This window comes from Tympanuchus pallidicinctus, unplaced genomic scaffold (assembly GCF_026119805.1).
Source record: "Tympanuchus pallidicinctus isolate F22 unplaced genomic scaffold, pur_lepc_1.0 scaffold1, whole genome shotgun sequence".
Taxonomy (NCBI): Eukaryota; Metazoa; Chordata; class Aves; order Galliformes; family Phasianidae; genus Tympanuchus; species Tympanuchus pallidicinctus.
In genome coordinates, this window is record NW_026294618.1 from 97,071,868 (window position 1) to 97,097,637 (window position 25,770).

Below are 25,770 nucleotides of genomic sequence, written 5' to 3' on the forward strand. Positions count from 1 at the left end.
GCAAAGGGAGTGCTCAATCTCTGTCACTGCTGAAATCTCATTTGCCCACAGTGAAGCGAGCAGGCAGCACATCACGCCAAAAGATGAATACACTTATTTGGTCAGAGCCCGTGCCACACATGCATCGCTTACAGCTGCTTGTGGCATCCTGACACCCCGCTCTCCCCAAATTCCAGCCCCAGCTGCTTCCCCTCCCCAAAAACTCACAAAGCTATGCTGGCCAATTGAGCTCTTACACGTAGCCTAGATAAGCAGGAGATATGCAGAAGGTGTGTGATGCAGTTTGACACTTATTAGTTAAAACCTCTTCGAACATCAGCACACACTGATCCATCAGCTGCTATGCAGCAATTTAGTGACTCTGAAAACAAATGTAGTAAGGAGCAGCACCATTTGCACTCATCATCTGCCACATGGAAATGAAGCTGAGCACCTGGCAGAGACAATTTCTGCCTCTGCTTTCTCCCAGCCCCTCACCAGCTCATCCCAGCTGTGGCGAACAGGACCAGAGAAGCTGAGCCCTCCCAGCCAGCACCCACAACTAGGCAAGGGGAGAGGAGTGCTGGGAAAACAATTTTATCTTCTCTGTGTTTAACTTTGCTTATCTGGAGCTTAAGGCAAATGCCAGGCTTTCCCTGTCTGTCAATAGAGCTTTATACGGAAAGAACAACATGGGAGAACTTAGGCCAACCCAGAAGGTCAGAGGATACGTTGTGTTTAATTAGATTAAACAAAAAAAGTGACTGATGAGCTCAGTGCTCACTGCACATTTTTCCTCTGGCAGATGGTTTTCCTCTCGTGCCTGCTGAGGGATATGTGCTCTCCTGGCCACTCCTGTCCCCTTCTCAACGGAAGGTTTGGTTGGTGCTATGGGGAGTTGGGGCTGCTTTGCCTTTCCTGTGCATCAAGCCAGAGAGACGGGCAGAAAACAATTTCACTTGCTGGAATAATCATAGAATCAGTAAGATTGGAAAAGACTACTAAGATCATCATGTTCAATCACCAACCACCCCCATCATGCCCACTAACCATGTCCCTGAGTGCCACATCTCCACATTCCTTGAACACCTCCAGAGATAGTGACCCCACCACCTCCCTGGGCAGCCTGTGCCAATGCCTCACTTCTCTTTCCGAGAAAAAACTTTTCCTAATATCCAACCAATTATGGTTTCCTATAGTTTGACAGGACTAAACATTCCTGAAAATAGCTGGAGATGGATCCTTTTTATACACCACTGGAGTCAAGGTCATGCAGCTGGAGCAGGGAAGAATGGGAGCAGCATTACATGAACAATCAGAGAACTTCATCCCTTTCTCCCTGGAAGACCCTAAAATAAATGAGAAGAAGAAGACAGGAAAACTGAGAGCAGACAGCAGGGCCTCACTGCTCTTTGCTTTCACTTCCAGCCCTTCCAAAATGGGAACTCGCTGCTGAGGCCTCCTTGGGAAGGGGCTTTGGTGAGGCCTGGAACATGCCTCACTCCTGAGTTGGGCTGATGAGCTGCTCCTTGTGCCCGCAGCCTTGTGGTTTGACAAACAGCAACTCAAGCAGTAGAGGAGAGCAGACTTTGCACTGGAGAGGCCTCCTCTGCAATAAATAAGTAAGTGGGGGAGCATTTGCCCGCAGAGTTCACTCCGTGTCGGCTTGCTCGGGGGCCACACGCACACAGCCAAAGGAAAGGGAACCATTTCATTTTCCATGTTTAAAAGAACGAATGTGGGTTTTTTTGGTCTTTAGAAAGTAGTTAAGGTTTCCCTAGTGATGATTGTTTCCCTTCACTGGGAAAAGCTCCATCGGGGAGGCGAGGAGGCCAGCTCTGCTCGCTGTGCGGGGTGCTGGCGGCAGAGGGCACGGGGCAGGGCAGGCAGGGACCTGCATGCTGCCAAGTGCCTCCTCTGTACGCCCTGCACACGGGATCCCTGCCGAAACCACTCATGATACGCTCCAGGTCGCTAACATGGAGCTCAGGCTGTGCCCTGCTGCTGGGCAGCCTTCTGGGAGGGGAGCCCAGGCAGCCCCATGTCTTATGCAGTCTTCTTCCAATGCAAACCGCCCACATCCACACCAATGTGGCCAAAGTTGCTGCCTTCTCTGCCATCTGCGGGAGATTAACACGAGTGACAGAGGAGCCTCGGCCAGAAAGCAAGGGAGCCAGGAACATCTGCTGGGATCATCGAAAATTATTCCAGCCTATTGGAAAAAAACAGGAGCTCTTTGCAGACTCCCCCTTCCTGCTTACGATGCTGGAGAGGAGAAAGCCCAGATGGGTGTTCGTGGTGCTTGGATGTGGCCTTCCCTCTGACAATAGGAGGAAGCCCCGTGGCTTTGGGACCGGCAGCAGCACCTGGTGTGCGGGGATGGTCACAGCCTGTGCCTGCTCACTCGCAGTGCTCAGTGATGCGTGGGCATGTGCGGGGGGCTGAGCAGAGGCAGTGCCAAAGCATCGGGTAGGAGAAAGGCAGAAGTGGCCCTGGAGCTGCGGTTGTCTCTGTAAGCGTGTCTTCCCGACTAGCAGCCTCCACTTCAATCAAAGTGAAATCTTCCTAGCACAGATCAGTCATAACTGGCTTTCCAGTAAAGCTGCATGAATTAATTGTACACATTAGGCAAGTCCAGCCCACTTTCCTGCGAGGGAACTGATCCAGATCTCTGGAAATGTCTTTGTTACTCATTAGTACATACAAATTACGTTTGTTGTGCAATTTTTGGCTTAGAGAATTCAAGGTAAACAGAAACAGTTGGTCACTTCTGGTGGACTGCTAGAAAAGTCCTGTGCTGCTGCTTCCACAGCAAGCAGCTCCCTTTCAAAATGCAGCCAATAATAAAAATGCTCACCAGCACAAAACAGGCCCAGGGCAGTGGGTCAGGCAGCCAGCTGAGAGAGCAGTGTGGCATGAGTCAGGGAACCCCCCCAAATGCCAGCTGCCAACACCCTCTCCTACAATTTGAAGGCAAGTTTTCAGGGATTTAAGCCATGACACTGCATTTCCAGCCCGCTTAGAGGAATTTGGGACCGAAGCACCAAACATAGAGTAGCATCCATAGGCAGAAAAAAGGTGCTTCTAATTCTTGGGGTTTTTTAGTCCAGTTTATTCCTATCTGCTCCTGGATGGAACCCGGAACAGCATGGGACGGAACCAGCCTGCTCCTGAACATGTGCTGTGAAGTGAGTTGGGATGCCCAAAGCAACGCCCAGAACAAAGGGTTGTTTGGAGAGATTTCCACCAGCTCAAGATCCCCCCCAGCACATGGTAAGGTGAGAGGGCTCGTCCCCCCTCTCTTCAGACCGCCTTATGAACAAGCAGGGCAACCTCGGACTTCTAGTGCCTGCGTGGCCACTTGAGCTATTTACCTGGAGATAAGCATGGAGGGCATCAATGTACACGCTATAAACACAAAGCTCTGGGAGCATACTGTCCACAAGCATCGGGACCACGCAAGCAAGATTCTGCAGAACCAGTGCCATGTCGTGAAACATTAATGATGCAGTCTGCAGGAGAGGTTGGATGCCAGAGGTCCAGCTTTTAGATGTGAGCCTTTCTGTTGTAGAAACTCCCAGAAAGTGTTCCCTCCGCTGTTCCCTTGCTCTGCTCACTTATGGAGTTCACTTACTGCTCTGACACTGCGTGGCCATGATCAAATGCCACATTACGGAATATGTAAATTGGAAATGCACCCTTCTACCATGAAAAAGTGCAATGCTCTGTGAATGGCCTAAGTGCTGCAGGCTGCAGGAGGGATACACGGAAGGGAAAAAGTCATTTCCAGGGCTACAATAGTTTGCTTAGAATAAATAAGTTTTTTAAAATTAGTCATAAGCCCTGACCACACCTGCATTTACTGGGTACACAGAGTGTAAAAAGCTGGTTTAAAAGAGCAGTTATAAATTTCATAAACACAACCAAACCATAAAGCTGAATGTTCAACAGGCACGACCTTTTAATTTGCCTTTAAATCAGTTTAGCACTTTCATTTGCACTTGGAATCCCTCGTGTTTGGATAGCACTTTGACAGAGCAAAGTGCTCTGTAGACTTTATTGGCTCTCATGTCAGAGAAGCTGGTGCTGCACGGCTGGAGGAGCCCCTGCTGACAGCAGCTGCTGAGAGCACCAGCCTGCCTCAGCCACAGCTCCGTGGCTTTCCAACCCAGCCATGTGCTGACACGCAGGGCTGGCCCAGGAGAGGAAAAAGAAGATTTCAGTTGTAAAGTCCTAAGATACTGAAGAAGAATCATGCTGATCCTAAAACAGCACCACATTCAGGACAGCATGTAATGCCATAGGGCTGAGTTTTGCACAGGCACACGGAGGAGGTGCTGGGATGCAGGACAGTCTCGAAGGAGCTGGACTCAGTGATGCTTATGGGTCCCTTTCAGTTTGCTGTGTGCTATGACTCTATATTCTATGATTCTAAGTATTATATTATAATTCTGAGTAGAAGTCTGCCTTCCACGTGCTGTCATCCCCCTCCTGGGGTGTGGAAGGAGAGGGTCCGAGTAGCCCAGCATTGCTAGCTGCATGCAGCACACCCAGGGGTGACCCAGCCTGTTCAGATTCCTCATTTAAAGAGTGAGATCTGAAAATGCACGTTCGTCTTCTTCCTTGTTTTTTTTTTTAAGCAAAGTAGTTTCTAAAATAAATATTTCTCTTGAAAGAGGCTGTATTTGAGGCGAGCGGCAGAAGCCAGGCATGCGGCATGGCGTGGTGTTTGAGCACATAACTCCAGCACCAGCCTCTAAGCGCCAGTTCAGCAACAAGCAGCTTCCCCCCAGTAAGCTGTGACATCCTTTCAAGAAGCAGAAATGGCAAGTTTCACGTTAAAATCCAAATAGTCTTTCCCAGAACAGCCCTATCAAATTTGAAGAAAAGGCTCGAGCCATTTTCTGGTCCAAATAAGGACAAGAAAGTGAAGGGTAGGAGGCTGTTATATCTAGCCATATAATCGCAAAGGCGCTGGCGGATGCGATACAATGAAGCCATTATAAACGTGGGTGGAACAAAGGCAGAGTTTAGCTCATTGTGTCTTGGCATTTCTAAATATATTTTCTCTTGGGGGAAGAGCGAGCGAGAAGAGAAACGAATGTAGGGAAGGTGCCTGGTTCTCCATACGACTGGGGCTCGGCAAGCCCGTATCTGCAAGGCTGTCACTGTGGGCAGCAGCAAATCCTCCTGCTGAAGGAGACTATGTTTAGCTCTGAGGTGAGGGAAGCAGAAGAGGAGGTAGAAAAATTTAGTCATCCTCTTCCCTCAGACACTTTGTTGTTTGTTTACTTCAGTAGCACTTGACTTAGTCACTAGGTCTCCCACAGGCTATTTTTAGTATTTTTTTTTCAAAGAAAATAAGAGAAAAAGGAAACACCTCTCCACATAATTGGGGTGATTTGGAGACAGTAAGCGGCTAATGGGCAGGACTTCACCCTGCAGGGGTGCTGGAGAAGCCCAGGAGAGGGTCTGTCAAGAATAGGAGCATGCTGGCATTTCCATTTGACAGGAGCAAGCGTGATCAATAGCTGAGCAACCCCAGTTCCTCAAAGGGTCCATGCCCAACGCCTACACCTGATTCCCATCCTCCAGCCTGCCTCAGAGAGCAAGCCTGCTGGTACAGCAGCAACCTGATGCACTTTCCAGTCGGCTCAGGAAGGGTTTTTTGGAGGTCTCAGAAGACACCCACAGAGCTCACAGCTTCCTGTTGCTTTAAGGAAAGCTTGCAAGTAAAGCTTAAGCTTTACTACAAAGCAACATAAAATAGGCCCTTGTTCCTCACTGACATTTGGTACCAAACAGCAAAATGCACACTGTTAACCTACAAATAGGAAACGCTTTAGCAGTGTTGGAAAAATTTGGTGTTTTTCCTGTACTAACACAAGCGCAATGGCCAAATGCCAGATGCTTCTGTCCCTTCTTTGAAGACTGACGGAATTCCTTGCAGAGTTCCTAAATTCCTGCTGCATTAGCGCCCAGCAGGCTCCAGTGACACGAGCAAGCCCTGGTATTTCCTTGTTCTCCCCCGCTGCCCTGCTAAGGGACAGGGGATGCTGAGCACTGCGAACCATCGCCGCAGCAGACAGACAGCCCTGCGCGCCTATGGCCGAGCTGAGCGCGGGCGGAGGTTGCCAAGGCAGCCGGTGACGCACAGCTGGGCCCCGCTTCTACATTTTTCCATTACATGGTGTTGAAGCTCGCAGAACAGGAGGTGGCTTTCTTGAGCAAGCTATCGAGAGATCAGCAAGACACGGCAGGATCCTGCAGGGCGTGCTGCGCGCTGCTTGCACTGCGTTTGAATGAAGAAGCACAGGACGGAGCCAGAAACGCGCCTGGTGCAGAGTGAGAGCGTGTGTGTGGTTCAGATCCGGCTGAACTACTGCGCTTCTGCGAGTGTTCTGAAACAGCACGGTGCGGGTGTGGGATGAGGCAAATCCCAGATCGCAGCTCCTACTGACCGCTGCCACTCATCCCTCCACACATGGGTGGCCCTGGGGTCAGGTCCCCCTAGGAGATGTTTGCTGCCCAACTATTTGCAGATCTCTCCAGATTGCTCTGCCGCCCCCGGGGCCCGGCTGTGTGGGAGTTCACTCGCCACCCGCTGGCCAGAGCTGTAAGGCGTCAGGCACAGCAATTCACAGACCACAGAGCCTCAGACGTGGGCAGAGGGGAGCTAATAAGCCAGGTGTTGGATATACCCACTGGGTACAATTCTAACATTTTGGGGATGCTTTCTAGCAGCCTAACTGTTCAGTGTTTTTGCAACCTCATGGTGGCATTTTAGGATGAAAGTTAGCATCTCCTCTTCCATTCAGCCACTGCTGCTGTGTTAGCAAACCTGTTTGTGTATCCCCCATGCACAAAACCAAAAAGCTCAGCATCATGTCCTTGCGCAGCATCTTGTGCCTCACAGGCTGATCTCTGCATCCCTGACAGGTACTGAGAGGTGGCTGCTGTGGCCACCAGCCCCCACCAGCATGCTGGCTGCAGCACAGCCATCCTTTTGGAAATAGGGACTAATGGAGAATTAAACATTCCTTCAGTGGTACTGAATGAAGAGGCTTAAGCAGCCTTCTGTTCCTGGAGTAAAACAGAAAAGGGAAAAGAAAAACACAAAAAAAACAACTCCACAGGCATTTCCAAGCTGTCAGGTTGCTCCTATTGCTGGTTAGAAATGGAAAGAAACTACAGAAAGGTGATTTCACCTACGGGATGACTGCTAAAAGCTCCTCATACCTCCTTGACGATTTCCTAAGTGAAAAGGCAGTCCAGCTCTCTGCAGAAGAGTACTGAAAACTTCACAGACTCACATTGAGTGATACCAATCAGAGATCACGTTACCCATCGACACATCAGCTTGGAGCTACATGCCTTTTGGAGACTTTGCCTCCCCTGCCCAGCTGGCTAGCACTGCTCAGGACCATTGCTCAGCCAGTGAAGGAGAAGATCCTACACTGTTAACGCAGACAAAGACACAACTATGTGTAGTAGCGTAGGGCTGCCAGAGCTGGGGCCTCTCCAGGAACGCAGTGCCCAAGGTTCCTCGGCCTTAGCAGTAAGGAGGTGAGATCTGCAGAAAATAAGCTGTGCTGCTTTGCAAACATTCTGTCCCTGTCACCTGGGATGGAAAGCTAACCACAGCAGTGTTTGCATTTTTTTTGCATGGGACCATTTGGGATTTACTGTTTCTTCACCTGCACAAACATCAAGACGCTCTGCATTGAAAGCAAGTCAGGAAGCTACAAGAAGGAGTGGCATTCCCAGTGTGACAGGAATTACTAAAAAGGCTCCATTTGCTCCCCCTCCAGGAGGCAAGGGTCTCCCAGCTGTTGCCACTACAAGCCATTTGAGTCTCAGTGACAGCACCATGGTGGAGGAGGCTCACACATCCATTGGCACTACACAGCTGAGACACACGGCAGCACATTCACAGAATCACAGAATCATCTGAGTTGGAAGGGATCCTTAAAGGCCATCTACTGTAACTCCCCTGCAATGAACAGGGACACTTATAGCTCGATCAGGTGCTCAGAGCCCCTTCCAGCCTGACTCTGAATGTCTCCAGGAATGGAGCATCCACCACATCTATGGGCAACCTGCTTCAGTTCTTCTCTACCCTTATCATAAGAAAAAACTTCTTCCTTCTGTCCACTCCAAATCTCCCCTCTTTTAGTTTGAAACCCTTTCCCCTTGTCCTATCACTACAGATCCTGCTAAAGAGTCCATCCCCTTCTTTCTTATCATTTCCCTTTAGATACTGAAAGGCTGCTACCAGGTCTCCCCAGCGCCTTCTCTTCTCCAGGCTGAACATCTCAGAGCTCTGCACAAGAGATATGCAAATATTGAGGCTAAATCCTCCCCATTCCCAATCAAAAACATAACTGTGCATGCAAAAACCATGTGGCTCCTAACACCCATCTAGCTATTGCCTGGCTGGTGGCCACAATTCGATCACCTCCATGGGACAGAGCAGGAGGGACCCCAAGCACAGGGTGTCAGCTGAAGTTGGAGCTCACAAGGGCAGACTTAGAAACCTCATGAGAGCTGAAGCTGGATTTTAAAATGCAAACATGCCTGCCCAGAAGTGGTATGGCTGATGTGCCCACGGAACCATAAATCTGCAAATAAAAGCATATCACTTCTGCCAGTGAATGCTATGGGACCAGGAGCACAGTGCAGTCCCACTCACAAGGCTGTCACGCGGGCATAAGCATGGAAGGTGTTCTACTTTATTCAGTTTATAAACAAGAGCACGCGTTTTTGGTAGTAACAGCCGCTCATTCTGGGATGAAAATGTTTATGTGCTGGAAAAAGCATCTCACTAATGAACCAAGGTATTCTAACAGCCAGCCTGTTAGAGGTACTAACAAAAGATGTGTTGAGGAGGTGATTATTTATCTGACACAGTCTGACACCAGCAAAGTAGTCACAAGGCAGCGACTGGCACAGCCTGGAGAGCAGCTAGATTTGGAAATGGTAAGGGAATTCTGGTTTCTCTCAGAGAAATGCTGCTAAAAAGGGGTCATCTAAAGCATCTGGCAGTGATGGCAAGCAGCCAACAGTCTCATTTGGAAGATGCTCATCCCATTAAAGCATAGTTAATTTGAGTCCAAGCAGCTTCAAAGGCAAGGAGCAGAAGCACTCACAGGAGTGGGGATCTGGACAAAATCAGCAGAGAAGCTGCTGCAACAAGATCTGAGCCTGGGGATTAGCAGCAGCTTCGCACATGCTCTCCTGCTCCAGCAGAAGGCTTTAAATGCTGGGGGACAGGTGATGTATATGTGGGGCCTGCTCTTCTGCTTCCTACCATTAGTAGAGGACAATATAAAACGTTATTTTTTCTGAGTAGCTGATCTCAAGAGCTGGACTTAGTGAATGAATCCTGGTCCAGTTGAGCTTTTCACTGGAAAATATATATTAAACAAATGTTCTTTAGTCTACCCTTCCTTTTATATGGTTCTGCTGCAGCCAGGATCAGGAGAGCAGCCCGCAGACCTGAAAGCATGGGATACCTTTGTCCCTTTGCAGATCTTGATTAAACAACTCTAACAGGACCTGTGCCACATGCCTACAGTTTTCAAAGCACAGAGGTGTATTACCTGACTAAAATATAACTTTGCAGCAGTTTTGATCTATTTAAATGAAAGCCATATAGGAAGTTTGTGCCTTTTAACCCTGCAAGAGAGCATCCCATGCCAGCTGAATATCCCCTACTCTGCACATCCATGGCTGAAGATATTTCCCTTCCCAACCCACTGCTATGCCCCACAAACACAGCTTCTCCTGCTCATTCCCTGATGGACATTGAAGGGACTTGCTCAGCTTTATTTTTAGTGGGAGCTATTGGTAATAGGTGAACGGTTGGACTGGATGATTTTTTAGGTCTTTTCCAACCTTGGTGATTCTATGATTCTATGATTTAGCAGCCGAGAGAGCCAAAAAATAGCCACAGGATCCCCATGGCCCAGGGCACCCCTTACTGCTGGGTGCAATGCCAGCAGCATGCCCAGCACCAGCCCTGCCTCTGCACCATCAGCAGCCAGAGCCCACTGTGCTATCACTCTGGCACACTCCTTCCCTCCTTGGCAAGACAGGCCAGAGCTAAACTTTTCCATTGAGACGGGTAAACAAAGACTTTGCTTCTTCCCCCATAAGAAAGTTTAGCCCAGGAAGTCACATGAATGCAGCTGTGTCCAGCATGTATATCCAAACTGGCCCAAGCTGCTGGCAGGGTATGGATATACAAAACCTGAATCAGGACAAAGCTCTGCCTGGGAAATGCACTTCCATCCATGCGTGGAAGTGCACCAGGAGGAGCCCGGTCTCCACAGTCAACCTGAGGACTGAGGCTGGAAAATCACCCTGCAAAGTATGTGTGCTCTGGAGTACGAACAAACCATGAGCAGTTTGCCTTGGAGGCAGCAAGGGATTTACTCATGGTCATTTTCTGCTATTAAAGCAATAAATCAATTCATCAGTCAGCCAAAAACCAGGGCAAAGAATGAGAACTTAGGGAAAACAGGAAAACAGAAAAGTGTTATTAGACCAAAGTATTTTCCAGTGATGTTTAGAGGCAGTTCTGAGCTGAGCACCACAAAACCTGCTACTCCTAAAGCAGTACCAGGCTTTCCCTGCAGCTATTGTGCTTCCTCTGGGCTTGCCCACCCTGCACAGAGCTTTGCAGGCTCCAGAACACTAGGAAATTCATCCAGAGCACTTGGAGGAGGAGGCACACGCGCGTCCTTTTCCCTTTCCAGGGTGGAAGGCAAGACAACAGCACGATGTGCTGACTCAGCTGTCTGCTTGGCTGAGCCCAGCTGCCCCGAGCCTGCATTTCATCTGCTGGAAAACAGTTTCCACTGATGCCCGTATTACTGCATCCCCACTCGTGCTCCTTTGCTTACCTCTCTTCCTCTTTGCTGGGCTTCTCTGGATGTTTTCCAGTGGAGGACATCATCCCAGTAACTGTGGACGTTTGGGAAAAAGGAAAGCAAAGCTCGGACCGCCACCCCATCCCTGCTCTCTGAACTCAAGGTCCCACTACAATGCATACTTACAACGCATTTGTGCTGCAGTACGCTGGAAATAGAAAGCCATGGTGACGACTCAGCTGAGGGGAAAGGAGCACTCAGCCCTGGTGACTCCTCCAGTCACTGAAGTAGCACTGCTTGTTGATGTTACCGAGACTGACTCAGTGGGAAGAAGCCCCCAGGGAAAGGTCCTTCTGAAAAATTTGTTCCTATTATTTACTCTGCAGCTTAATCAGGCATCTCCACAGACGAATCAGCAAGTACCTCTCCTCCTCGCTTACTGAAAATGAGGTCATTGGCTCTGATTCATTTACAAAGAGCTTCCCAGGAGCCCAAGAAAGTGAGTTCTCATCTTCTGCATCCTGGGACTGTCATCACCTAAAGCACATATTTCAAGTGTCTGAGCCTGAAAAAGCAAGTTCTGCCTTTTTTCTTTTTTTCCCCAGGACATGTTCACTTTTCCCAGGACACACTTACTCCAGCTGCACATGACAAACCGAGAGAGATGAGAACATGCATGTGTTGCTACATCTGCATGGGAAGTCAGGTGGTAATGAACTGCATATCCACACCACATTCATCGTCGAGATTTACTATCCGGCACAAAGCTCTGACAAGGAAATATCAAGATTTGGCTTTGTTCTCCCAGCCTGATGCAAAGCTTTCCTTGAACTTTTAAGCTTCTGTCTTCACTGTTGAGCAGTAACATCTGCTACTTCCATGGGATCCAGAAGAAACTTCGCAAGAGCAATCTAGCAGCCAGCCCTTTAGCACAACATTTCTAAACTGCAAGGGCAACCATATTAAATCATGCTCCTTTCAACACACACACACACAGAGCAGAACAACAGGAAAGGCAGAGGCTCTGACACCTAAAGAGCTCTTGTTTGAGACAGTGGTTCATTTGGGTGCCATTTGTTCAAAAGTAAAATCCTAATCCCACATTGAATAAACTCAAGCATTACTTTTTAAGAAGTAACACAAACCCACCCAACCTCTGATCAATCTCTAGTGAGACTCATATCCCTGGCTCAATCGGAGACCCCGTTCCCCTGTCTCCATCAGCCCTGTGCTCCCTGAGGAGCACCAGAGCAGGACTGCTTGGGCTCTGGCAACAAGGGATGCTTTCACAGAGAGCAGTTCAGCTGACAGCTGAGTTATGTGCAGCCAAATTGATGGAGAAGAACACCACAGCTATCCAGAGAAGCAGCTCCTGATTGCTGCTCTCACCTGGCAGGTTTCCCATATTGCACAGCTTCTTTGGGTTCTGCCTGAGATTTTTGATAAGACACTGACACAAGGAGTTTATGTACAAAGGAACCGTGGTATGCAAGAGCCTACATGAGCACTAATGCCTTTGGATCAGGCATGCAAGCGCTTTTATCCACAGCTCATTGCACACAGTAGCTTCATAAGCTGCAATCCCAGTTTGCGTGGAGGCTGCTGATCCCTGCCTCCTCCCTCTGCCCCCATTTTGCTCTGTCAGAGCACCTACGTGCAGGAATCCTGCAGGAATTCATCAGGGCTGAGACAGCTGCCACGGCCAGCAAAGAAACCCAGGGCTAGGGGAGGGGAAGGGACAACAGGGCCACACAGCAGTGCAAAGCCATGCAGGTTTGAGATCTCTGTTTCTGGGATGTGCCCCATGAGGAGCTGTGGAGGTGCTGGAAAAGCAGCACAGCCTGGCAAGCCTCGTCCCTACTTGCTCATAATGGTCAGACCCCTCAGACAGAAGCCATGGGGTGGCACCTCCCTGCTTCCCCTGCTGTGCAGGTGATAGAGAGGTGCTTTACATATACTGCACCAGTGGCCAGACCAGCAGGCAAAGTAGTTGCTCTCCTCTCCACCAGCAAATCCTGTATTTTATGCCCTACCTACGCACACTTGTTCCCTCCTGTTTTCCTGTTTTCCTCAGAAGTGTGGCAAGCACTCATGCCTTTTTCTCTTGCTTCAAAAGAAGCACCTGCACCCAGCATTTGCCAACCCCAATGGCGTGGGTTGTGCCTTTCTCCATCCCTGTTACCTCCTGTGGGCAGTCGCTGGCACCACTGAGGGCTGGTGCCCTTGGTGCTGGTGCAGGGTCCTGAGTTCTGCCACTGCCAGAGCAGGGGGTAGGCAGAGTGATCATGGTCCTCTGCAGCCACACCAGCTTGCAAATCACAGCAACGTGTTTCCAGAGCACTCCAGAGCAAAGAGCAGGGGGATGAGGGGTGAGGGAATGGTGCTGGTTGAGGATGTGTGGGGAGGAAGGCAGAGCAGCCCTTTGCTGTCAGAGACTCATGCACCTTCTGCTAAGTTAATGCCCTCAAACAGCCTACCAAGCTCCTTCCCTACCTACTTAACTCCAAAGAACCCTGCCTGGCAAAACAGTTCCTTATAACACTAGGTTCAGTGAATCTCAGCTACTGTTAAGAACAAAAATATCCTGAAGGTCAAGCTGGGAAAATCTAAACTGAGGGGTGGTGGGGTGCGAGGACACACTCTTAAGGATGGAAGTGCATTAGGCAAAGGAAAAACCAATGCAGAAGTCTAACGGCAGACCACAGAGGCATCACAGCTCATGTTCAGAGGCTGCATAAGTATACCCTTTTATGATAGATAGCCTTCTTATTGTGTGAATAAGAGAAATCAAGTAACTTTCCCCCCCTGTTCACAAGAGCACTCTCTGCATCTCCACCTAGCCAATAATCCACAATTTCCCACAGCAAAATGCCGTGTGCTGTAACAACAAGCACCTCAAGCCCCCCTTCTTTCCCTCTGAGAGCTTGGGTTCCCAGCACCTCTGAAAGCAGACCTCTGCCCTTCCACATTACCCTGCTCAGCAGCACGGGGGTATATCTCCCTCCCCCACTTCTCCCACTCCTATCACAGAGCACCCACCGTGTCCCAGCGCTGCCAGCACCTTCTGCTCCTCCCGATCCCACAGCCCTACCTGAGACAGGAGATCCCACAGCAGCTGCAGAAGCCCATCACTGCTGGCTGTCCCGGGGCCGCCCTGCATCGCAATCCTGCTCGCCAGCAGCTCCAGGAGACGTGGTGCCCAAAAGCTAGGTGCTCCCCTGCCTCATGGTGCACTCACCCAGCTCTGTGAACAGCTCTATGCTGTGCCCCAGCAGCTTTATAATTCTCAGGTGGCAATTCCTTAAGCTATAGGCAGTTTTCCCAGAGGTTTCCCGGATCTTCTGTATAAGGCTATTTGCCATGAATCAAACAGACTGCTTAGTCACCTCTGTTTGTCCAGCCAGTGCCAAGTCAGAGCTGCTATTTCACAGCATGTACTGTACAAAGTCACCAGCTCCTGTAAATTGGATGCAAGACAACAAACTGAATTGTATATTGTTTTCTATATTCCCTGTTCCCTCCCGGACTGGACAAAACTTACTTTACAGTCATAAATAAGAGAAAGAATAAAAACAAGCTAGGAAGTCATGTTAGAGCTGGTGGGCGGTGTCTGACTGGGTGCTGCGTGTGCCTGAGGGGGACTGACAAGCACTCCTGAGCCTGTCACAGGCAAGGGATAAATCACCAAAGCCAGTAGTTTTGACTCACTGTTACAAAATTGGAGTGCCATTGCATGAGGAGAGATGAGACCCTGCAGACAGTATCCAAATCAAGAGCTGCTCTCCACTCTTGTTTCTAAATAGGGTCTAAAATACAGGTGCCCAAAGTACTTGGATTTGTACAAAAGCATCTGACACTGTCCCAGCTGATATCCTGAACTCCAAATGGGAGAAGCTTGGATTTGATGGAGGGATCACTTTGTGGATAAGGAATTGTCTGGATGCTCAGATTCAAAGAGTGGCAATGCAGTGGGTAACAATCCTGCCCACAGCAGGGAGTGGGAACTGGATGGTCTTTAAGGACCCTTCCAATCTATAACATTCTGATTCTATGAAAGCCAATAGGTACTGATGAAAATGCTGGATTCTCTGCCAAACAGCCATACTAAAATGGAGTGCATTTAGACTGCCTGCCAGGGGTGCCTAGGATATTAATTATTTCCTTAGAGCTGTCAGTCCTGGAAGGGAGGCAGTGTTCACAAGCCCCAGGTCTGCGTGCATCCCACAGCTCTCAGCACAGGATCCCCATGGCTGCAAACATGTTCACCAAAAGTCCTAAAAACGCAGTGGGTCTCATTTAGACAAAAATGCACTCCCACCTCAGCTGGAAGAGATACCAAGCAGCCCAGCGGGTTTGCAGCTCTGCTGTCACCTCCCATTCCCTGCTGCTCCCAAAACAGGACAGTTCCTCCAGCGCTTGCAGTAGCAATGGGGCTGCATCCACCTTTACACTCCTAACCGTGCATCTTTTCTGGGCTCTTTCCTCTTGGAAAGTTTTGTATTTCAGTTCTCCTTCCTGTATTGATTATGATATATAATGTTTGACCAGTGTGACATTTAAATTCTTGAAAACCCTCTGGCAGAGGAGGAGATATAATCAGGAAAGCGTGTGTAATAATGTTGTGATAGCATTTAAAGTAAACAGGAATTGGAGCCTGCCTATGGTACATCCTGTACAATAAAAGGATGAAAAGACAAACTATTGCCACTAAAACTGTATGCAGAGCATCTAATAAAACCTGTGTTTCAAAGGCAAAAGAACTCTCTGAATCCTGACAGGCACAAGTCAGAGAGGCTGCAGGCAGAAGGGACTGATAAAAGCAGCCAAATCATTTCACAGAAGGACACAAGGTTAATAAGGAGATTGCAGAACCCTCATTAGAGGTGCCAGTGTCCCTCTCCATTTGATGCACTGACTTGCCAGAGAGAGAGGGTAATGAGAGATATTTGGGAAAATTAGAGAAGGTAAGAGAAGAATCAGGACTAGCAAAATGCTCAGGAAGGAATCCAAATCCAGAGAAGCAATTCTCAGTCCTGGGAGCACCAGCCATGCTCAGCAGTTGAGGGTCAAGCACTGAGCTTCCTTGGAGCTTTTCTGCCTTCAGGGCTACAGCGCCCTTTAAACACCACAGTGCTCCCATCAGCTGCTAGATGCAAACAAGTCCCTGTCAGGCTGTAATCCCAGCATGGGAACAAAGCGTCCACTAAGCCTAGATGGACATTTCATGCTGACATCAGAAACACAAGGGCAGACAAGACGTCCCCTAATAACAGAGGCACAGCCTGAGCCTTCTCAGACAGGTCCTTGCAGTGGAGCAGCCCTGTGCACCCAGCGATCAGCCTGCTGCAAGCAGGGAGACATCAAGCAGAGCTGAGCATCAGCATGAAATAGTGATGGTGCACGGGACACTGCTAGCTCTGAGTTTTGCAATGAATGCCACACACGGCTCTGCCAGGCCTGTCCATGACTCTCCATCCTAATGAGGAGGCTTTTTGTGCTATGTTTTGTTAGCAAGCAGCACAGAGATGCTGTGGGGTTAAAGGTTCTCTAGCTCTCTCACTGCTCCTCCTTGTTTGCTTCTATTTTGACCTCAATTACTACAGCAACTAGGGATGCTTGTCATTTTTGTAAAGATAAAAGCAAAAGCGACCTTTATACTGGACCAAATCCTGATGTTCTTTTTCAGTTTTTAGAATCCTTATTTGGAAAAAGCTTACCTTCATTACAGTTTCATCAAGAGCTTTGTTTCCAGTAAGGATGGAGGGAAAACTGAAAGACGGTTTTGGAATTGGATCCACGTGGTACAAATGTGATGCAGATGCTGCTAACACACAGCTGGAAGCACTCGCACTGCACACAGGAGCAGACAGAGAGGATGTCACTTCTGCTCCCTCCCACATGGCAGTGCCTGTCCCCATCTACGCCTTGCACCATGACGCAAAGGATGTGGCTCTCTCTGTAAATCCCTTCTCATGTCATGTTCATCATCCCACGATGCAAAGTTCACATCTTTGGCTCTGAGGGTTGCTGGCAGCTCTGAAGGTTCAAGCAGTGGCAACGCTGGTGGCCACTGCACTGTTGCTGTGCTGACAGCGTGCACTGGTGCTTGGGCATGCATGTGCCATAGGTGCTCACGAGCTATTCCTGTCCCGTGGCTGCGGCACACTGAGCAGCGGCACAGTGAGAAACAATGCTCATCTGCATCGGTTAGTTTTGGCTTTTGGGTTTTGTGTATCTGTGTGTATGTGCTTGTGCTCCCCTCTCCCCCTCGCATCACTCACAATCAGCCTTGCAGCACAAACCTGCACGCTACTGCACCTCACATCAACTGAAAGGGGTGGCAAGGGAAATGGAAATCCAACGAGGAAATCCATATGCCCCAGTCTGAGAGTTCCACAGAGATGTTTATACTGGGGCTACCCTGCCTGCCACCAGAAGGAAGTGTACTGCTGCTCTCTTCTTGCATGAGAGACTAAGGACTCCCCTACTGTGAGGCGATGCAAATCTCTGCAGTCTCACATACCCCGAAATATCTTCTCTGCTGACCAGCTCCATCTGCTACAGAAGCTACTGAGGGAGGTGAGCAGAGAAAAAGGAGAGGAGGAGAGGACCCGGCATAGCCAAAGTAATGAGGGCTGTAATTCACGGAGCTAATTGTTGCAAGGAGCTGTATAGACCCTTGATTCAAACTAAACATGGAAAGAGATGAAAACTCCCACAGGACTAGAAATGCTGCCTCTCCCCAGAGCAAAGCCCAGGCCAGAAAGCAGTCAGTTGTCAGAGACAAGCTTTATTGTCCTGTGTGTGCAACGGAGCCTGGCTGCGAGCTGGCAGAGCTCCCAGAGCCATGGGATGCTGAGAAGAGCCAGTCCCATTCCCTATGGGGAAAGATCCCAGCACAGGACAAGGGATCTTCTGCAGAAATCCTGGCACAGACTGAAACTCTGGGGTCATAAGAGGGCAGTGCCAGAGGACCCACCCAGGAGAAGCACATTTTATTGGACAGAGGAAGCAAAAAAACACAGTTTGCCCCAGTTCCAGCAGAGGACAGGACAAAGGCAGGGAGCACATCCCTTCCCAGGGGACCATGGAGCCCACTGGTGTCTGATGTGCTTCCATCAGAGCTTTGTGGCCTGTCCAGATCAAGAGGAGCAGCAGAGGGTCTCAGAAAAAAGGCAGTGCAGTCCCCCTAAAATCACACTTCACCTAGGTCAATGGGGATGCAAGTTGGGGATTGACCGATGGTGCTACCTCCATCGGCTCCCTGTTCTGGGACCAGCACACCAGCTTCACCTCAAGAGCTAAAACCAGAGCCCAGGACAGGTGCTCTCAATCTCTGAACAATGCCCATGTAGCTCCCAAACTCACCATCTATCCCAGTTAAACATTCCCTATAAACAGATCCACAATTAAGGTCATGCTGGTAATTTTTAGGCCCACTTCACTCTTCTTTGCATTAAAAATGTAATTTAAAAACCCCTCCTGAAGAAAGCACACCTTCTCTCCCCACAGGCCAAAGACCCCAGCTGCACTCTGCCAAACAAACATCCCATTACCTCATTTCTCTCAGATTCTCTTCATTTTCTGCTGTAAAGCAACGTGAGTGGCACAACATCTCTAGCTAAAGCTGCAGGAAAGGGTGTGGTTTTGAACGCAGCCAGGCGTTATTTTTGCAAGCATTTGAGACAGCAGCCAGACCCTCAGCTGAGAGCTGTGCTGAAACAAAGGCAGCCTGGGGATATCTCACGGAGGAAGGCTTTGCTCCCCAGGCCCATGGGTGGAGGATGCTCGGGGATGCCCTGTGGCTAGCACCTTCCTGAAGCAGCCATCCGGCAAAGGCACAAGCTTTGAATGATGTGTACTGACAGCATCTCTGGGGAGAAATGCCTCCCCTTTGGGTCCTGCTCCTGAATCCATTGGCCACAGGGGATTGTTGCGCAATGCCACCCACACAGTGCAGAAATCCTGTCTGGTTCCTTTCACATCATGAGTTTATGGCGGCTGTTGAAATTCCACAGAAAGTCAGGAACTGGCTTATTGGGATTTTGCTGATCCCCTCTGAACTTGAGCAAATGTAGTGGGATGATACATGGCTGTGGAAATACAGGGACTGCAGTCTCTGTACTGCTCCTGTGAGCATTACCACAAGTGATCTCAGGACTGACATCGGCCCTTAGAAATTCTTGTCTTCAGAGACCTCAAGGCACAGAAGCAAATGAAAGCATGAAGAAAATTAACTGCACAAATAGACGGATTTTTAATGCACCTGGTACCTGAGAATGAACTCTGCCCCTTGCTGGTATTAGTTCTGACAACTGAAAGTGTGTGCCAGCATCACCATAAGCTGATTTAAAATCTGTTCTCTTCCACAGTGGAAGAACAAGCTCAGGCATCACCAGAGGCTCTCAGATTCGCAATTACTGTAAGCAGACTGCTGCTTCCCATGCACACAAATACCTTCACAGGCTTTCCTACAAATAACCAAAAGCCTCAGCTACAGTCAGAACCAAATTGCAAGCACCTTTCCTTGTGAACCCTTTGAGGGCAGTGCCAGCCAGGTATATGCATGTGCACACCACTGTGACAAGAATGCAAAAGCTGAGCCAAGGCACCTGGAGACCTAATGGCAGAAACTTGGGGTAGGGACAGCAAGGAGCAGGGAGCTGGCTGGGCAGTCAAAACGTGCCTGAGGAGTTGCAGCCTGCTCCAGTGCCACGGCCCAGTTTTTCAGGGTTCAAAGTGCAGAGGAGTTTTGCACAGAAGATGGGAGACGTCCATGTCTCAGGCTGGTCTGTACTGCACCTTGCACGTACGAGTCCCACATCTGGGTCCATGCACATACACACAGCAGGCATGAATACACACAGCACTACAATGTAAGGCTGTTTATGTTCATTCATTGCAATATTTTGTCCTTGGGACTGCAATTCATCTCACCTATTTTTAGACACGTTCAGTGCAGATGACCGCACTGATGCAAGTTAACTCCTTTTACAGTCAAGGCACTGCTCGGCCACAGCTGTGCTCACGCTGAGCATGCAGGCCACATCAGCTGTGCTCTGCAGGGCCTATTTCTACCCATTGATGCCAACATGAGGTTGGCTCAGACCAAGCTTCTTACCACAGATCCCACCCCAGACATCACTAAGCGCTCTGAAAACCCTCTGAGCTCTCCTTGCCTTCCCTTGCACTTCCACAACACACCTTTCCCACTCCCTGCAGCCTTCCACATGATTTTTCCCTTCTCTTTCTTTCCCTGGTCAGCTGCTGCACCCAGCTTCCATCCGAGCTCCCCCTCCTCCACCACCGCACGCATTCCTCCCATGCCCCCCAGTCATAGCTGCGCTGCTCTGCACCTCTGCTCCCTGAGTACCGCAGGGCTCTGCCTGCACCCCGAGGTGCCCGCTTGCTTCCCTGGCCCCACACACCCCACGTCCCCTGCCGCTCACCACGCAGGCTCACCCCATGCAGCCGCACGCCGCCATCCTGGCTCTGCCCGCCCTCCTCTGGGCGCCGGTGTGCTCTGTGCAAGGAGAAGCTGAGCCGCAGGGACGCCTGTGATTTACACATGGCTAAAGCAGATTCCCAGATGGCTTCGCAGCTTCCCCTGTATTCTCTTCAGTCTTCCTGGCCCCAGTGGTCATTTCCCTTTTCTACCTGCCGTTCCCCTTCCTGCCCGCCTTATCTCTTTCTCTGACCCTGTGCTCCCACGCCACACTGCACCCTCCCTGCAGCCACCCTTTCCCACTTGCCATGGGCACCCTTGCAGTCCCAGGAGCTCCCACACTCACGGCATCCTCTCTGCTTTGCAGCTCCAGCTGGCCTTTGCCTGCCTGCGGGTGTTGCAAGCGGAGGACAGTTTGGATGGCCATCAGCAAAAAGCTGGGGGGTGTCTGCTCTACACTTATCAAAATCCCAGAGAAACAACGTTCAGAAAAAAGTCGTGCTCTATTTCCAGCTGGAGCTTGTGATGGCATCAAAACCATATGTGCTTCTGGGAGAAAGATGAATGGAAAAGGAAATGGTGACACGATGGGACAGTGAAGAAGCAATTTTTGGAACCAAGAGAACAGAGAAAAAGGGAAAAAGGAAACAGGAAAAAACAGGTAGATTCTTAGATGCACTTAGCATGCCTTTACAAAAGTTGCACTTCCTTTGAATTATTGGTGCTGAAAGTATTTTCAGCCCAACTCCGCTTCCCTTGAAAGATGAACTTGGCATGCATTCAATTCTCAGATGAGCTTGCAAAACATGAAAGAAGTTGCAAGTGTCACTAAAATGAAGGACCAGCCTCCGTTCTGAGAGCAAGAGCTGTGTGTCTTCCTCTCAGACAGCAAAATGGTGTCCCTCATCCTCTCCCTCCCTCCTCACAGATCCTCAGCTCCCCGCGCCCAGCTACCAATAACTGCAGGTTTATTTTAGTTCCATATTGCACAGAAATTATTGCAAGGATCCTGATCACATGGAGAAATTGAGTCATCTGACACCTGACTCCAGAACACCAAGGGAAAGACTTCTGCTTCACCCCTGGGTGCACATCATGTGTACCATCAAAAAGAAACGCTTTGTTTGCTTACAGACATAGCAGTGGTGAACTTAAGTCCCCTTAGCATGAACAACAGCTCTGATCTAGAAAGACAAATGGCAGACATTTCAAAATTGTTGGTTGCACTTTCACAAAACCTACTTGCACCACTTTTTCCATTGATCTGATGACTCTGGTTACTTACACAGCTCCTCAGACTGCTTCCTGTTCTGCTGGAGAGCTGAGCAGCTGCATTAAGAAACAGGGTAAAGAACAGATTCTAACTTTATTTCGAGGTCATAAAAAATAGCTCTGGTGGATGGTTCCTTTTTCTGCTCCAAAATGTATTTATAACTTTACTCCCATAGGAGGGTATGGCAACCCTGACCCGTCCTCCTCCTTGCGGTGCCAATGCAGTGAGCAGTGAGCGCTGAGCCCCAATGGCACCGCCTGCACACACAACAGCCCTGCTTTGGGAAGAGATGGAATATGTAGCCCCTGTGCCATGTTTTCCTGCTGGTCTGCCCATGCTGTGCTTTCTGACAGATCCCTATCCATTCCAGCTGTGAGGGGGATTTTGCAATGTGGGCGGCTCTCCACAGTGGAGCTGTTTACACAACGCACACTCACACACACAGCCCAGCTCACCCGTTTCATGTTACTCTTACTAACCTTTATCCCTGCTGTAAGCCCACCAGATGCAGCGGAGCTACACCAGATCGGACTTGGCCCAGTCTCATCTCAGCCTTCCAACTTAAATGGAGTGATGCACTGCACCGTCAATTATTCACGAAAAAAAATGAGAGAGAAGCACAGCTGAAGGAGTCAGTAAACATTATTTGAAGGCGTCGGTTCCTGTAGTAGCAAAAGTAAGCTGCAAAGGACCAGCAGACAGCAGCAAATAAACACTCTGCAGTGAGAGCAGCTGGAACAGCTGCTGCAAAATCAGCCTCCAAGCTACACCTAGAGTCTCCTGGTCCTCCAGGAAAAGGCAGGGCATTTTTCAGAATAGGAAAACCTGTGACGTCCATGGTCTTCCATTACCCAATCAGAATATTAATATTTCTTAGGGGCTTTAAGGGCTTAGCAGTTGTTTTCAGAAGTATTTTGTCTTTGGAGAACTTACTCCAAAAAAAACCCAGAGTGTTATCTTCACTGATTTACAGATGTGAAGTGCCGTGACATTGTTAGAGCTTCCTGGGCCAAGGCGTGTTTCTCAAAGCCCTACTCTGTTCAATAAACACTGACACAGAGCAGTAACACTCAGCACGTGTGTCATAACGTGCGGTGTCTTACAGCTGGCCATGCTGTTTAAACTGACTTGCAGTTAAATTCCCAAGTAAGTTACTTCATTGCACGGTATACAGAAAATGTTGCTGTTATGCAAACCTATGTTTTCTGACATTAACTTTCCTCACTAAATCTTATACACTGGAAATATTCTATTTACGAGGCCAGCAGTAGTTTCAGCAAGTTTTCCAGAGGCAGCTGCTGTCCAGAAGACCATGTATCCATGTGGTACATAATCTTTACAACTGCCCTAGTGATGCAATGGCACCAAAGCTCCCCCTGCAGATGGGGCACCTAAGGAAAGAGGAGATGGAATACAGCCAACCTCTGCTTTGGGATTATTTCCTTTAAACACGCACCAGCTTTAACAATGCACTAAAAAGAACATCCTTGCCTCATTCCCCTTGGTGAAACGAAGATGCAAATCTACCAGCTGGAAAGGAAAAAGAACAGAGCAGCATCTTAAGAGGCAAGCAGGAGAACGTGTCAGTATATCCAGTGGAAGTAGATCTAAGCCCAAACAACCATAATGCTGCTAGAGAACAGCGAGCTTGGCATCACTTCAAGACCTTTGCATCATTCAATTGCATGGTAGTTTAGGATGGTTAAACAGCCTTGCTTGGTGTTTTCCACACACTGTCAAAGCCTAACATTTCTGGCAAAAAGATCTGTACAGCCTTCACTAGATCATTGTCTCAATGCAATCGTTCACTTGAAAAGCTGACATTTTTGCTATGATCTCACAGTTTGCACCGGCAGGCTCTTCACTGCTTTCCCATTTTAAGATGAACACAGTCAGATGCTTCCCTATCTCCTGGTAGCTGCTCGTGTCAAAGATCTCTGAATCCCCTTTACCTGTGGAAAAAGTGTAAAACTGGACAAAGAAGCAACATGGACCTCACGCACAGTTTGCACAGCTCCTGTCCTCCAGTCACTGCTTCTGTCTCTGTCTAAGTTCCCACCTCCCAGCTTTGCCTTAGAGATGATTCCCAGTTTCCACGGAGCTGTAAGAGTCAATGCCACCTGCCGTCCCAGCCTCATGTCACACGTACAAACAGGAAGGCAGATTTTGCTCTACTTGTCTATGGGCTGTTTGTTTCAGCCGGGGCGGGGAGGGAGAGCTGGCTTTCTCCGTTTGTTACAGAAAAGCAGAATCAGCTTACATGCTCTGCCCTTCTGGCCTTTCTTTCCATTCAGCCCATTTCTTGACTGCGGGAAGAAGCTATTTCAATAGTGTGTTTGCCCACTTGTGCAGTTCACTGAGAGTTCTGCCTTGTTTTCAGCACCCCCAGCCCTTGCATTCACGTGGCTGAAGCTCTGAGTTTTCATTTTTAAAAAGAAGGTAGCCTAACTGCTAGCAGAAAGGACTGTTACATTGCTTCAAGTGTAACTAAAGGCAGAAGAAAACAGAATTAAAAAAAAACTTTGGTGTTTCTTTAGGTCAATCCTCATTATTTTGAGGAGACCATGAGGCAGTGTTTTAACAGTAAATGCACGATTGAGATTTCTGCAGAGCTGCTGTGCACAGCCTGACCTCGTGCTGCTGTGCTGCAGGCACTCACTGCCCACCAGCAGGAGGGAGCCACAGCCCAGCTCCATTCCTGCACAGCCCGCTCCTCCCCTGCTGGGCTCTGCCCTGGGGCACCACCAGCCCCTGCCCTCCCCATAAGATCTACCCACCTTTCTATCGTGTTACAATTACAGCTGAATGGAAAAGGTATTTCCTACAGCCCCCGACCAAGAGAAGCTGCTGCTGAAAAGTGTGCTGTACTGCACCGCAGCATGTGCTTTGTGCCTGCACCCTCCCAAGGCGTGGAGGCAAGGGGTTCAGGAAACTGTCAAGGTAAACCCCAGCAAAGGCAGCTCTGCTCCAGACACGAACGGATTGCCTTCTGTGTAGGAAACGGCACGAAATGTCCCAGCAAGGCAGAAAACACAGCAAGGGACAGAGAACTCGGCGATGGCTCATCGTGCAGCAAATGTGCCCGTTCCTTCCCCACTGCCTAGGGGAACCCTGTGCACATTTTGGCTGCAGCAGAGCATCTGCTTGCTGTTTGCTTGCTGCTCTTTAATAAATCAGCTGAATGAGCCCAGTGTGACTGCTGGGGGAGTGAAAGTCTGCCATTCAGCTGTGTGCAAACTCTGGCTTTTCTAAAGATTTCCAGATCAGATTTCAGGGCCCCATGAGTTTGGGTTATTTTTCTAACCGAGGTTCCACATCGCATCTTCCGGAGAAGCTGCCAGTTATCTACAAAACCTACAGCTCTTATTAATTTGATACCACAGGTTTCAGTCTGAATCACAGCGAAGGGTGACTGACCTCAGATTAAACTAAAGCCCGTGCTCCATGGCATTGCACCGAAGGGTTGGGCAGCACGGGAGCTGGATGGATACAGCTTTCTTGCTATCAGAACTCAACCAAAAAAAACAGGGGAGAGGGGATATTCAGGTCAAACCAAACACAGGATGAAATCGTGGGGTGGTGGAAGGAAAACTCTGAAATGTCTCATTTGGAGTCACAGCGAAAGGTGGTGTTTCATTTTGGGTTATGTAACTTCCAAAAAACCCTTTCTCTTTTCTTTTTTGAATGCGTTCTAATGCCGAGGTCAACTTTTAAGTGAAAAAAAAATGCCATTTTGAATCAAATCTACATTTCAAATGCTTGCAAAACACCAACAAACCATTCCCAAAAAGAAATACTTCATTCTGAAAGTGTCAAAATGACACGCACTGCTATTTTTAACATCCCTCCCTCTTCCCCCACCTCTGTTGTTTTGTTTTTCTGTTTTTCTTTTTCTTTTTCTTTTTTTTTTTTTTCCTAGGCCAGAACCATTCAGGAAATGTGTTTGAATTTGTGAATCATTTTGCTCCCCCTCTCCCTTGACATTTGCTGGAAAATGTACTCTTTGCCAAAAAATTATTCCTCCAGCTCCAGCCAGATCCTACAACATCTGTCCTGCCAAGACTTTTTCTGGACAGGACTGGGGGTCTAGCTGTCTGGGGGACACACTACAGATGTTCCAGGGCTATGAATAGGACAGGAGGGAGAACCCCAGCATCTCTTCAGGCAAGCTATGGATTCCAGCGCAGAGCAGCCCTACC

At 49.0% G+C, this 25,770-nt stretch overlaps 1 protein-coding gene and 1 long non-coding RNA gene across 3 annotated transcripts in view; both read right to left on the reverse strand.

Moving 5' to 3' along the window:
* Positions 1-25,770, reverse strand: part of ITPKB (inositol-trisphosphate 3-kinase B) — a 71,574-nt gene that overhangs the window by 12,644 nt on the left and 33,160 nt on the right. The window lies entirely within an intron of this gene.
* On the reverse strand, positions 1,335-14,052 carry LOC128082829 (uncharacterized). The gene is made up of 3 exons (XR_008207858.1): positions 13,945-14,052; positions 11,040-11,206; positions 1,335-10,947 (listed from the first exon to the last, which is right to left on the reverse strand). It is a non-coding gene; the product is annotated as an uncharacterized LOC128082829 (long non-coding RNA).